An 11,829-nucleotide genomic window follows, 5' to 3' on the forward strand; every position below is an offset into this window, starting at 1 on the left:
GAAAGATAGATGGCAAAAGAAGCATCGGAAGAAGACGAATTTCATGGTTCAAGAACCTGAGATAATGGTTTGGATGCAGCTCCAAACAACTTTTTAGAGCTACTGCCTCAAAAATTTAAATAGCTATGATGATCGCCAACCTCCGTAGCGAGAAGTACCTCAAGAAGAAGAATAGTCTGATCGTAAATTACAATATTATGAGCTTGCTGAAGCTCTCTTCTAATATCTGGGGCAGTCATAGAGGGGTTTCTCCGGGCAGTTAACGTTAAAAAGCGTTCTTGGACATTGGTAGTAATTCTGGGTCTTCCGCTTTTTGGACGATCGCTAACAGAATTCGTCTCTCGATATTTTTTCACAATCCGAGACACAACGTCGCAACGTCGACTTGTGTGTCTATTCATATTGTTCACTACAAAGTGAATAAAACGCAAACAAATTTTTACAAATATCGGTTTTCGAAAACTGATGAACGCAATATGAATTCTGAGAATCTTTGCGACGATTAAGAAACAAAAACAAGCAGTAAAATACATTATTTTAGTAGACAAAAAAAATCAGTGCAAAAAATTTCAAATTAGAAACGTTCAGTGGCGTTACAGATAATATGCAAAATATTTTTAAGTGTGTGTAGTTTTAATATTCCACCTACATTATGCATATACTAATTTTTGATCCGGGGATTCAATCATATTAAATTATACTAGAAAAAAAAATACATGGTGGTTTTTCGTTATTTTCCATGTGCAGTAACAAAACCTTTCTGTTTATACTCTGCTGATGTATTTCTGACTTTTTAGTCTTTTCTATATTATTTATTTTAAGCCTAATTTCAGTACCTATGTTGTTGCTGCTGAAAATGTTGAGATAACTAAATAAAAGGATGAATACGCCATCAAGGATATTTGTTGGAACAATGTAAATATTTGAAGTTAAAGCGAAATAAGTAAGAAAAGTACAATGAAAATGAATTCGGCTGTGTTTACAAGTGTTTGTACTGTTAGTAGTGAAAACAAATGGATATATCAATAAAAGGCAGTAGTACAGAAAACAGTAATAAAATTGAGAATTCTAAGAAAGACCAGTCATGTTGTAGATGTTAAATATGAAATGAAATATTAAGGAAAGTCTTTAAAAAATAGTGATGGAGCTACTTTTGTCACTTCCACATACCAAAGAAATAACAACTGACTAAGAATCATTAAATTGAAAGAAAACAGTAAGTTTTGGATTGTTTTTTTATTTATGTTATTTATTTAACACATTTTGCTGTTATTACTAAAACAAATAACAAACACAAAGAACACAAAGTTAAAAAGTATAAAAATAAAACATCACAATTATATTAAGATTAATTTTCCTATTCTACGTGTTTTTTACTCAGGCTTTACTCGGACCAATGCTGCTTCTATGGGTCTTGCAGAAGATCTAGCACCATTTTGATTCCTTGACTGTCTATCAGAACTCTTTCTTTTGACAATAAGTTGCGTATCAACTACAATCTCATCAAAAGGCACTCCAAATGCAGCTAAAAATAACAAAATATTGAAAAAATAATTTAAGTATAAACTGAAACGTACATGTAAAACATTGTACTATGTTTATATCTTTAACAGCTTTATAGAAACTGACTTCACTTGCGATAAAATGCAAACTTTGCATACGAAAGCTGCAATTTTCATTTTTAAAACCCGTTTTGATTTTTATCGATAGGACACTCTGTCACATACAAATTTTATTTGAAAAATTGATTTCGCGCGCTTAACACATTTAAAATTGCCCTTCACTTCAAGCTTTGTTTCTGAGAGAATGGTTTATTCTACAAAAAAGTGTTAATAGACTTTTTTTTCAAAATTTCATCAGCTACATTTCTTGTTTAAAAATTTTTTTCTATATCGTACAGATTCTTGGTAAATTTATGTTTTCTGTTTTCCCCAACTACGAGGGAGTTTTTAAGGGGGTTTTGCCACTCCTACCGTGAAGGTAGTAGTGTCAAAATTAAAAAAAAAAATGAGTTTTTTAGATCATTTAAAAAACTTACCTATAAAAGTTTTAACCTAAAGTACCTAAAAAACGTACCCATAAAAGTTTTCACTTTTATTTTTCTTAACAGTTTTTAAAAAGTGCTTCCTTTTAGACTTTCTAAATAAAATATGTATAATTTGTTTAAATAATTAAAACAATACATAAATAATTTTAAAACTTATGTCATAAGTTGGCTTTTGATATTCTTAGGTTACCCACAAAATTTGGTGAAAAAATATAAATTAGTTTATGAGTTATTCTATTTTTGTCTAATAAAAAGTCGATTTTTTGTGTTTTGCAACAGAGATTACATTGAAATTGGAAAGAATTTCTATAAAACTGATGTAAGACTGGCTATGATGTAAAACAATAAATGTGGGGCAGCTAAAAACAAAGAAGAAACGAATGTTGGCTCCGATGAAATGAGAATACTTAGTGGAGTGACATTCTACTGATTTTAATTGAATAAAAAAAATTATTTTACTCTTAGTATTATTCTGAACAAATATATTATTGTCCAAAATGTCATGTCTTAAGATTATTCTAGAATTCTTGTGCCTACAATTTTATTATTCGTATTTCTTGTGTAACTATCCTTTTTATTCAAAAATCGAGTAATCTTATTTATAAAATCTCAGGGTATTTAAATGTCGGCGAAAATTCACATGACATAGTTATAAAAGCATTAAACATAAGAGAAAAAGGAGACAACCAATGCTGGCTGGCAAGAAGATAGCATCCGTTAGATAGATGCATTGATCTCCTTTCTATTCAATATTATCATAAATGAAATAATAAGAAAATGTGTAAAATTTAAAAGCATACAAAATAAGAGAAAACAGCACTAGTACGAGGCATGTTTTTTAAGTAAGTACTGTTTTGCGATTCCGCCGCCGCAGCGCTAAGGTCGGCGTTCCGCGCATGAGCGCTGGTTACCTACATCTCTTGTCTACGCACTGACGCCATTACAGTCTGATTCTTCATTGTATACTTGTTTACTCCAGTGTTTAAGATGCCTCCAACAATCGTGAGTCACGCTGATTGTGAAGTACGGGCTGTTATACGATTTCTTAGTGCTAAAGGCGTAAAACCGATCGATATTCATCGTGAGATCGTTGAAGTTTACGGACAAAACATTATGAGTGATGGGATGGTAAGGAAATGGGTGAGAGCATTTAAAGATGGCAGCACAAATGTGCATGATAAAGAACGGAGTGGGCGTCCTTCGGTCGTTAATGAAAATTTGGTGCAGAAAGTGGACGAAAAGGTGAGAGAAAACAGACGCTTTACAATTTCATCATTGTCCGACTGCTTTCCTCAGTATTCTCGTAGTGTTTTGTATCGCATTGTTACCGAGAACTTGAATTACCGGAAATTGTGTTCACGTTGGGTTCCAAAAATGTTGACGGATTTGCACAAAACCCAACGTTTAGGCAGTGCATTGACTTTCCTTGAGCGGTACCACAGTGAAGGTGAAGATTTTTTAGACCAAATTGTTACTGGTGACGAAACGTGGGTGGCCTACGTCACACCAGAATCGAAACAACAATCCATGGAATGGCGACATTCATCATCACCCAAAAGAGTGAAGTTTAAGCAAACAATTTCTGCCCGGAAAATCATGTGCACAGTTTTTTGGGACAGAAAAGGAGTATTGCTAGTGGAGTTTCTGCCTCGTAATGAGACAATAAATGCAGCGTCTTATTGTGAGACATTGAAAAATCTGCGTCGTGCAATCCAGAACAAAAGACGTGGCAAGTTGAGTAAGGGTATCGTTTTGCTGCATGACAATGCCCGTCCAAATGTGGCTAATCAGACCAAAGATCTCATCAAATCATTTAAATGGGAAACTCTAGATCCTCCTCCATACAGCCCTGATCTGGCGCCCAGCGACTACTATTTGTTCCAGCACTTGAAGAAACACCTGGGCGGTCAGCGTCTTCAAGACGATAACGAAGTCAAAACATTTGTGATGCAGTGGTTAACAAGTCAGGCGGCAGAATTTTATCAGGAGGGTATTTAAAAACTGGTGCCACGTTATGACAAGTGCCTCAATATTCACGGAAATTATGTAGAAAAGTAGATTAAGGTACAGGCTTTCATGTAAAAATAAAATTATTGCCATATCTTTGCACGTCTTTTTTTAATTCCAAAACGGTACTTACTTAAAAAACACGCCTCGTATTTTATACTATGCAGACAACTTTCACTCTGATTTAATTGAACTTTAAAAGTGTACTAAGACCTAAGACTTTATAACAAAATGACAACATTAAAGATATCTGAGATGCAAGCTTAACGTATATGCAGTAATTTTCAAGTAATACATGATACAAGGGTAGTGGGTGAATACTCCTCTGTGATCCAGGCAGAGGATAGATCTACTTCAGGAATAGCAAACCTACCCACGCAAGCTCATGATTTCTTTAACCATACATTCCCGCGCAAACCATGTCCAAACTCAAAGCATTCCCACCTGCACTCTCTCCCACCTCCCACCACATCAAAACCAACTCGGCAACACGCATTAGTCAAGGGCGACGTTTTAATGACTAAAACTCTGCAAATGACGAGTTCTAAAGTAGTAGTTATACCTTATATAAGTAGGATGAGATGCTTAAAAGCTCACATCGATTCGTCTATCCATCCTAATGATTCTGGGGAGGACAGAAATTCGTCAAAGTTAAAACAAAATCTTAGAAAATTACGAAAAAAGTGCAAGAACCACAAATTACAAATTGCAACCTACAACGCAAGGACATTATCGTCAGAAAATAAAATACTTAAAATAGAGGAGGAACCAAAGAATATTGAATTCAGAAGGATACATATCTCCAGAAGGCTGGAGAATATTAAAGTCTGGACATGCACTATACTATTCTGGGGAACAAGATAGATGCGTCAGAGAGGTAGTACTAATGATTAACAAAAGACATTAAGAGGATATGGAAGTTATCAAAGGAATATCTAGTCAAATCACAAACTTGACTTTGAAACTAAACAGTGAATACAAACTAAAAGTAGTTGTAGCCTACGCACCCACAACAGATCACCCCTACGAAGAAGTTGATATTTTTTATGACGAAGTCAAAAGTGCATTACAATATGTGAAACAATAACACATTTTACCATACTATGTGGAGACTTCAATGCGAAGGTAGATGTAAATTTGGAGAAATCGGAAACAAAGACAATCCAACAATGAGAAACCCTGATAAACTTTCTTCTCGAGAACAATTGATACATAATGAACAGCTTCATTCACAAAAAAAGATGGACTTGGATAAGCCCGGACGACAAAACAGGTTCAGTGGTCCCAAAAAATAATGAAAGAGGACGACATGACTATGGCAGCACATAAAAACGATATTTTAATGGAAGTTGAGGAAAATCCAGAAATTAGCGTTCGAAGACTATCTGCCATGTATCTCAATTTTAAAGTCTTGAGTAAGAAATATCTTACAGAATGAAGATTTATATCATTTCATTTTATAAAGGTACAATTACTGCTACAAGGAGATTTTCCTGTTTGTGAATAATTCGCTAGATGGTTACAAAATCAGAAAAATCAAAATGACATTTTATTTTCGACAACAAAGCTACATTCACAAAAAATGGAATGTTTTTGTGCATAATGCACAATATAATTCGTATGTTGGTGACAAACCCACGTTATTTAATAATTTAAGCATCAGCATAGGTTTAGCATAAACATCTGGATAGGGGTAGTTAACGATTATCTACTTGGGCCTGTGAAATTGCCTGCTCGTTTAAATGATGCTGATTACTTACATTTCCTGCAAAATGTTTTACCTGATTTATTAGATGATGTGCCTTTAAATATTCGGCAAAACTTATGGTTTCTACATGACGGCTGTCCGGCCCACTTTAGCAGGAATGTACGAGACTTTCTTGATAATAACTACGAAAAACAACGGGATTGTAAGAGGCGGTTTAGTTGCTTGGCCAGCAAGGTCGCCGGATTTTAATCCTTGCGACTATTGTATCATATGATATATACATAAAATCGTGCACAACTTAGGCTAAGGATACAAGATGCTTGCAAGGAATTTAGAAATAACTTTTAAATTTTTGCAAGAATTCGGCGTTCTCTAAGCAAAAGGGCAAATTTATTCATAGAGACTAATGGTTATCACATCGAATATCTTTTGTAACTATCTACTTTTAATACCTGTTTTTTTTGTTAGTTTCGTTCCATCGTAATAAATACATACTTTGTTTTTAAAACCCTTTAAATAAAATTTTGTTTCAATTTGATTTTTTGCTTCCTTTCCAAAACTTTTTTTTACGAATTGTGTGTTGCATTTATTGAAACAAAAGATAATTTATAAAATTAATTAAGGTACCTATTAATTTAACTTACATGACGAAAAAACGAAAAATTTTCAAATCGATTTTTCTAGAAAATGGTGTATCCTACAGACTTTACTGTAAGAGTACCTTTTAGTACTAGAATACATAAAAATTTAATCTAGTATAAAAAATGCTTAACAGTTGAAGACAAAAATGTTATGCATTAATATAAACGTTGACCTACCCAAAACGGACGCCTATGACCGGTACTAGAAATTCGCAATTGACAGAATCGATTCAACTTTGGATGATAAATAACCGTACTAATTTTCGTTTTTCTTACTTAGAAGTGTTTTGGAGGTATTAAAAAAACTAATCGCCATCTTAAAAGATCTCTAGCTCCCTTAGGAAGTTTTTTCGGACTGGGTGAATTGGGTTAAATTGTCTTAAAATTATCTAAAGAATCTGCAGTCTTCGTTTGTCAGGAGAGTTTCTGGACACCCTGTATAATATAATGTAAACTGCAGCAGAGTAGGACTCGACTGCAGACATGACATTTTGGCAATGTTGAGGGGGTAAGCGTATGGGTTATCCCAATAGTTAATGTGTAGAGTAAGCGGCAAGCACCTGTGTTACAAAGGTGCATTGTTTTCTTTTGTTTATTTGTGTGAATAACGATAATTGCTTGTTTTGAAGTAGAGATCTCACACGGGTCGTACCGCGAGAAAAAGATCACGAACAAGTTATTTGTCAGTAGATCGGGTTTTTTGAAGAGTGGAAAAAACATTACGAAAAACTGAAGAAGCTTTGTTACCAACTGATTACCACATTATATTCGAAAAGTTTGGATATGTATTTCTTCTCGGCGAGGACTGGTTTGCTCATGACTGTAAACTATTCATTAGGAGGCATATAAAATCCAAAACGGACTTGAATATAACAGAAATGTAATCCATAGAGATAACAGGTAGAAGAGTGAGCTGCAAGTCCAACTACTCGGATCTTTCCATATGCTTTCATCAACTGTTAAAAAGGGGGAAGAAATGGTCACCTCTTAAGCCAAACGGAGACGCCTTATCTCATTTCATTAAGAAAGAGAAGTTGAAACATGTTAAATTACTTTTAAGTACGCCAGGTATTTTCGAACACCATTCTGCAATGACAGTTGATGATGATTGAACAACATTTAAAAACTGTTTTGTCTAACATTACTTACTGTAAACTAAGAATAAATATACAATTTTCATTAATGATCCAATATTTGAGTTTATTAATTAAAATTTACCCGATATTAATCATATTAAATAGCTTGTTATCCCCGTTATGTGATTGTAGTTTTAACACTTACGATAGGTACTTAATTCCAACGATATCGTAATGATATCTTAGAAGATCTGTATTGACAAGCCAGTCTCCCCGTTGACATTTCAACCTATTTTTTTTATTTTTCCATGAATCTCTCTGATCACTATGCAAAAATGCACGTGGTCTTCCACGTTTTGGAAGATTTAGACATGGTATTATCTGCTGGCACTCGGATATTGATTTATAAATGATTCTGCGTGAAATGTTTTCATTCGGGAATATCCGACAGATTTCATTTTTGGTTATCTGCCCAACCAACCTGTAGACAATTTTTAATTTATACGACATCTTAAAGCAAAAACTTCCAGACAAACAAATATCAAAAAACAGTAAACAAACTTTTGTTTCCAAAGGCAAACCAAAAAGGCAATGAAATTTGTGCCAAAACTTCTAGGACATACGTTACACCACTATAAGCCAAAAATACCTTTGAAAAAGAGGCAAGGTAATCAATGCATGATGCATGTATTGTACGTGTTTTGACATATAGGGCCCAGGCCCAGACGTGGATATATACCAGAAACAACTTGTGAGCCATGGAAAATAAACTGGGGATATCATTGCGAAACACACACACACACACACACACACACATATATAAATATATATATATATATATATATATATATATATATATATATATATATATATATATATATATATATATATATATATATATATATATATATATATATAATATACCGAATGTGTAATTAATTGCTTATTCCAAAACAATCAGCACGGTGTAATATAATAATAATTAGTATTTTTGAAAATACTTTAAACAAAGATCAGTCGTTAAAAATGTATCAAAAATTCCAGTAGTTTCATTTTAATCAAGAATATTATAAATATGCTGATCATAATTATATTATTGCATAACTTTTTATAATGTTCTTTTTATTCTAATCACAAATAAATCGACCAATAATAAAAATGATACTTACACTTAGCATCACTAGCACTTTTTAACTGATTTTCGCCTTCCACGGGAGCACTTTCAGTTATTTTCAAATTGAATAAGACCAAAAAACAAAGAGCAGAAACCAGCAGCTGTTTATTCATTTTTTTGTGAGTCGTGTTCTTGCAACTAAACCAGTGAGAGTGAGAGTTGTCTTGTCTTTCCATGTAAACTTGAACAATCAAGAATTTATAGAAACGTTAAGATGTACAGAGTGAGCCAAAAGTAAAATCTATTGTTAATAAATGTGTTAAATGTATATTTGTGACCTGTTCTTTCTAAAGTGGAATTTTTAAGTGTGTTAAGTTTATCGACGAATGAACGCATAATCTATTAAAATATTTTTTTAAAAATGGATTCGTTCCAAATACATATTTAAACTTAATATATAACTTACGTTATATGACTAATACACAAACAGTTCAAACACATTAAATCAAATCAGTAAATGAATAAAAGTAATGTGGATTTCCCATATCTTACATAAAACATAAAATCTTGACATAGAATTCTGTCAAACATGCCATAAAAGGCACAATTAATATAAACACCTTTTTTCTTCACTAATATATAATATGAATCTTATACTTAGATTTTGTAGATTTTGTAGTAGTATAATCCTAGGATATAATGGTTCTTGTTGCGCGACCATGGGATTCTTCACCTTCCTACACTTCCTCTTACCTGAATTTTTCCTTGCATAACTAATTAAAGCACGTTATATCTTTCGCCACGCATATCATGTAGCTTTCTGCTATTGATGGTTTATATTATTTCCGTACTCTCATGCATTCTTCTCATAACTTCACTGTTTGTTACATGTTAAATCCATATTTTCAGGATGCCTCAATTCAAATGCTTCCAGTTTTTTAAATCGCCACGTTCAGGGTCCATGTATCGATTCGCATATAGTAGTGTCGAGAAAATATAGAAAACACCTTGTTAACCTAACTCTTTAGCATCATATCCCTTGTACAAAGCACCTTTCTCGGTTTGTTAAAATTTGTACGTGCTTGTTCTTTGTGCACTTTAGTTTCTTTAGTTTAAAGTAATCATTCCTGTTCTCCAAAGGAATCTAATAAATTTTGTTATCTTGACATTTATTGAAAGGTCATATTCTTTTGCATGATCAACTGTCTTAATTACTATTTAAATGGGAATAAGCCACAATTGAAGGTTAAAGTACGTTTATTGACGTTTCAATTTCCACTTCGGAAATCGTTCTCAAAATACAAAACTAATGTTTGCATTTTGAGAACGATTTCCGAAGTGGAAATTGAAACGTCAATAAACATACTTTAACCTTTAATTGTAGCTTATTCCCATTTAAATAGTAATTACTTTAAAATGCCACAAGAAAATAGCTTCAGAACAATATCAACTATCTTGTTCATGTACTCATGCAAATCTTCGAGATTTTTTGCCAAAATAACAGTATCATCTGCATATATAATGTTGTTAATTTAATCTAGTCGGGTTAGATGAAAAAAAGGCATAAACTTGCACGGTGAACTGAATTTAACCGTTGCAGTAGCCGTCACCATCTTGAATTTGAAAATGGAAAAGGAGAACCATTTTTGCTCAATATCTCCGCCATTTTCAACTTTTTGACAACAATGGTACGGACTGAAATTGTTGCAAATGCGATTTCCTACAATTTAATTTTAATTTTTTTTGTGGAATGGGTATTTTCCGAATTAAGGGAAAAATGGTGGAAGAGGGGTGTAAGCATAATTATCGAATTATCTCGTTTATTATTAACTTTAAAATATGAATGTACATAAACAAAAATGGAGACAATTATACTTTATACAATTTTGGCCTGTTAAATTTTTTTGATAAAATTAATATTGTAGCGAGATTAAATAAAACGAGCGGTTCGAATTTATATAAATATATTTATTTATAACTTTACAGTTCGGTAGTATCTTAACAACTCCAAACCTTAATCATCGTTACTTGTATATATACTACAGTTACTAGGTTCGTGAATATTCTGGCGTTGTCCCACCTCTAATTGTCTCATCGAAAGAACCATCGAAGACGGGCGGTATTGACATGCCGATTCTTACGTTTTCTAGATTCATCTTTCTAAGAATTATGAAGTATCGGAGATAGGCTATTTCGTTACACTGCTCCCCTCTTAGATCTGAGCGTCCCGATCAGCAACTCCAGATGTAGGCCCAGGATGGGGAAATCTACAGAGCTCTCCAGCTCTGCATGAACCCCTCAAGAAGAAATAACAGTCTACAGACTTTGAAGGACACGATCTCTTCGGGTTAATACAACACCGTAATTCGTACGCCGGTTTCTCGGAAGATCACTTCAAGCATGCTTCTGACAATCTTCCAATCCAGATTTTCTAGTGCATGGCCTATCTTGGGTAAGGCCAAATTCTTGATGTCATAATTGCACACGCTTTATTGTATATTGTATATTGTCACATACAGCAATGATCGAGAACCATCTTCTAATCTAAGTACTCTTCCGACTTTAGGCTGCTGGTTTTTTAACTCGTCCAAACGACCGAATTTCTTATAAAATACGGATGAGATTCCTTTAGTCATCTCAAGATCTTGGGCAACACAGTGGGCTAGAGAGACGTTATGCGGAACACTAAAAAGATCCTGCTGAACTTCTGTGGTCACGCCGAATCTAGCACTCTTTCTCTCTGCGTAATTTGACATAAATTCATTAAAGCTTGGTCGCCGGTCATCTTTGATCTCATGTTGAAGGGTTCGTGCTTCTTCTGTTTCATTTGAGCCAGCATATGGTGCAAGACGATTTATGTAAACTACTTTTGGTTTACCTTTCGGCAACTTCTTAATTCGGTATATTACGTCATTTAGTTTCTTTTTAATTTCACATGGACCTTCCCATTGTCTATGCAGTTTGGGAGACAAGCCTCGACGACGTTGTGGATTATAAAGCCAAACAAGATCACCTACTTCATAGCTTTCACTCTTGCATCGAGAATCATATTGATCTTTCATTCTGTCACTGGCTATCTGGATGTGTTGTCCGGCAAGTTCATGAATGTTGTTTATTCTTAACTTTAGGCGGTCGACATAATCTTCGCTTGCAACATGTTCTTCGGAAGGTCTGCAGCCAAACTCTAGGTCGCAGGGTAAACGAACTTCACGACCTAACATCAGGCAGGTTGGAGT

General features: G+C 33.8%; 1 long non-coding RNA gene across 1 annotated transcript; it reads right to left on the reverse strand.

Annotated features, from left to right (window-relative positions):
• Window positions 1-1,217: 1,217 nt before the first annotated feature.
• LOC140435998 (uncharacterized) lies at window positions 1,218-9,090 on the reverse strand. Its single transcript, XR_011950244.1, has 3 exons — window positions 9,060-9,090; window positions 8,649-8,834; window positions 1,218-1,525 (listed from the first exon to the last, which is right to left on the reverse strand). It is a non-coding gene; the product is annotated as an uncharacterized lncRNA (long non-coding RNA).
• Window positions 9,091-11,829: the final 2,739 nt, after the last annotated feature.

The sequence above is a fragment of the Diabrotica undecimpunctata genome, chromosome 3, assembly GCF_040954645.1.
Source record: "Diabrotica undecimpunctata isolate CICGRU chromosome 3, icDiaUnde3, whole genome shotgun sequence".
Classification (NCBI taxonomy): domain Eukaryota; kingdom Metazoa; phylum Arthropoda; class Insecta; order Coleoptera; family Chrysomelidae; genus Diabrotica; species Diabrotica undecimpunctata.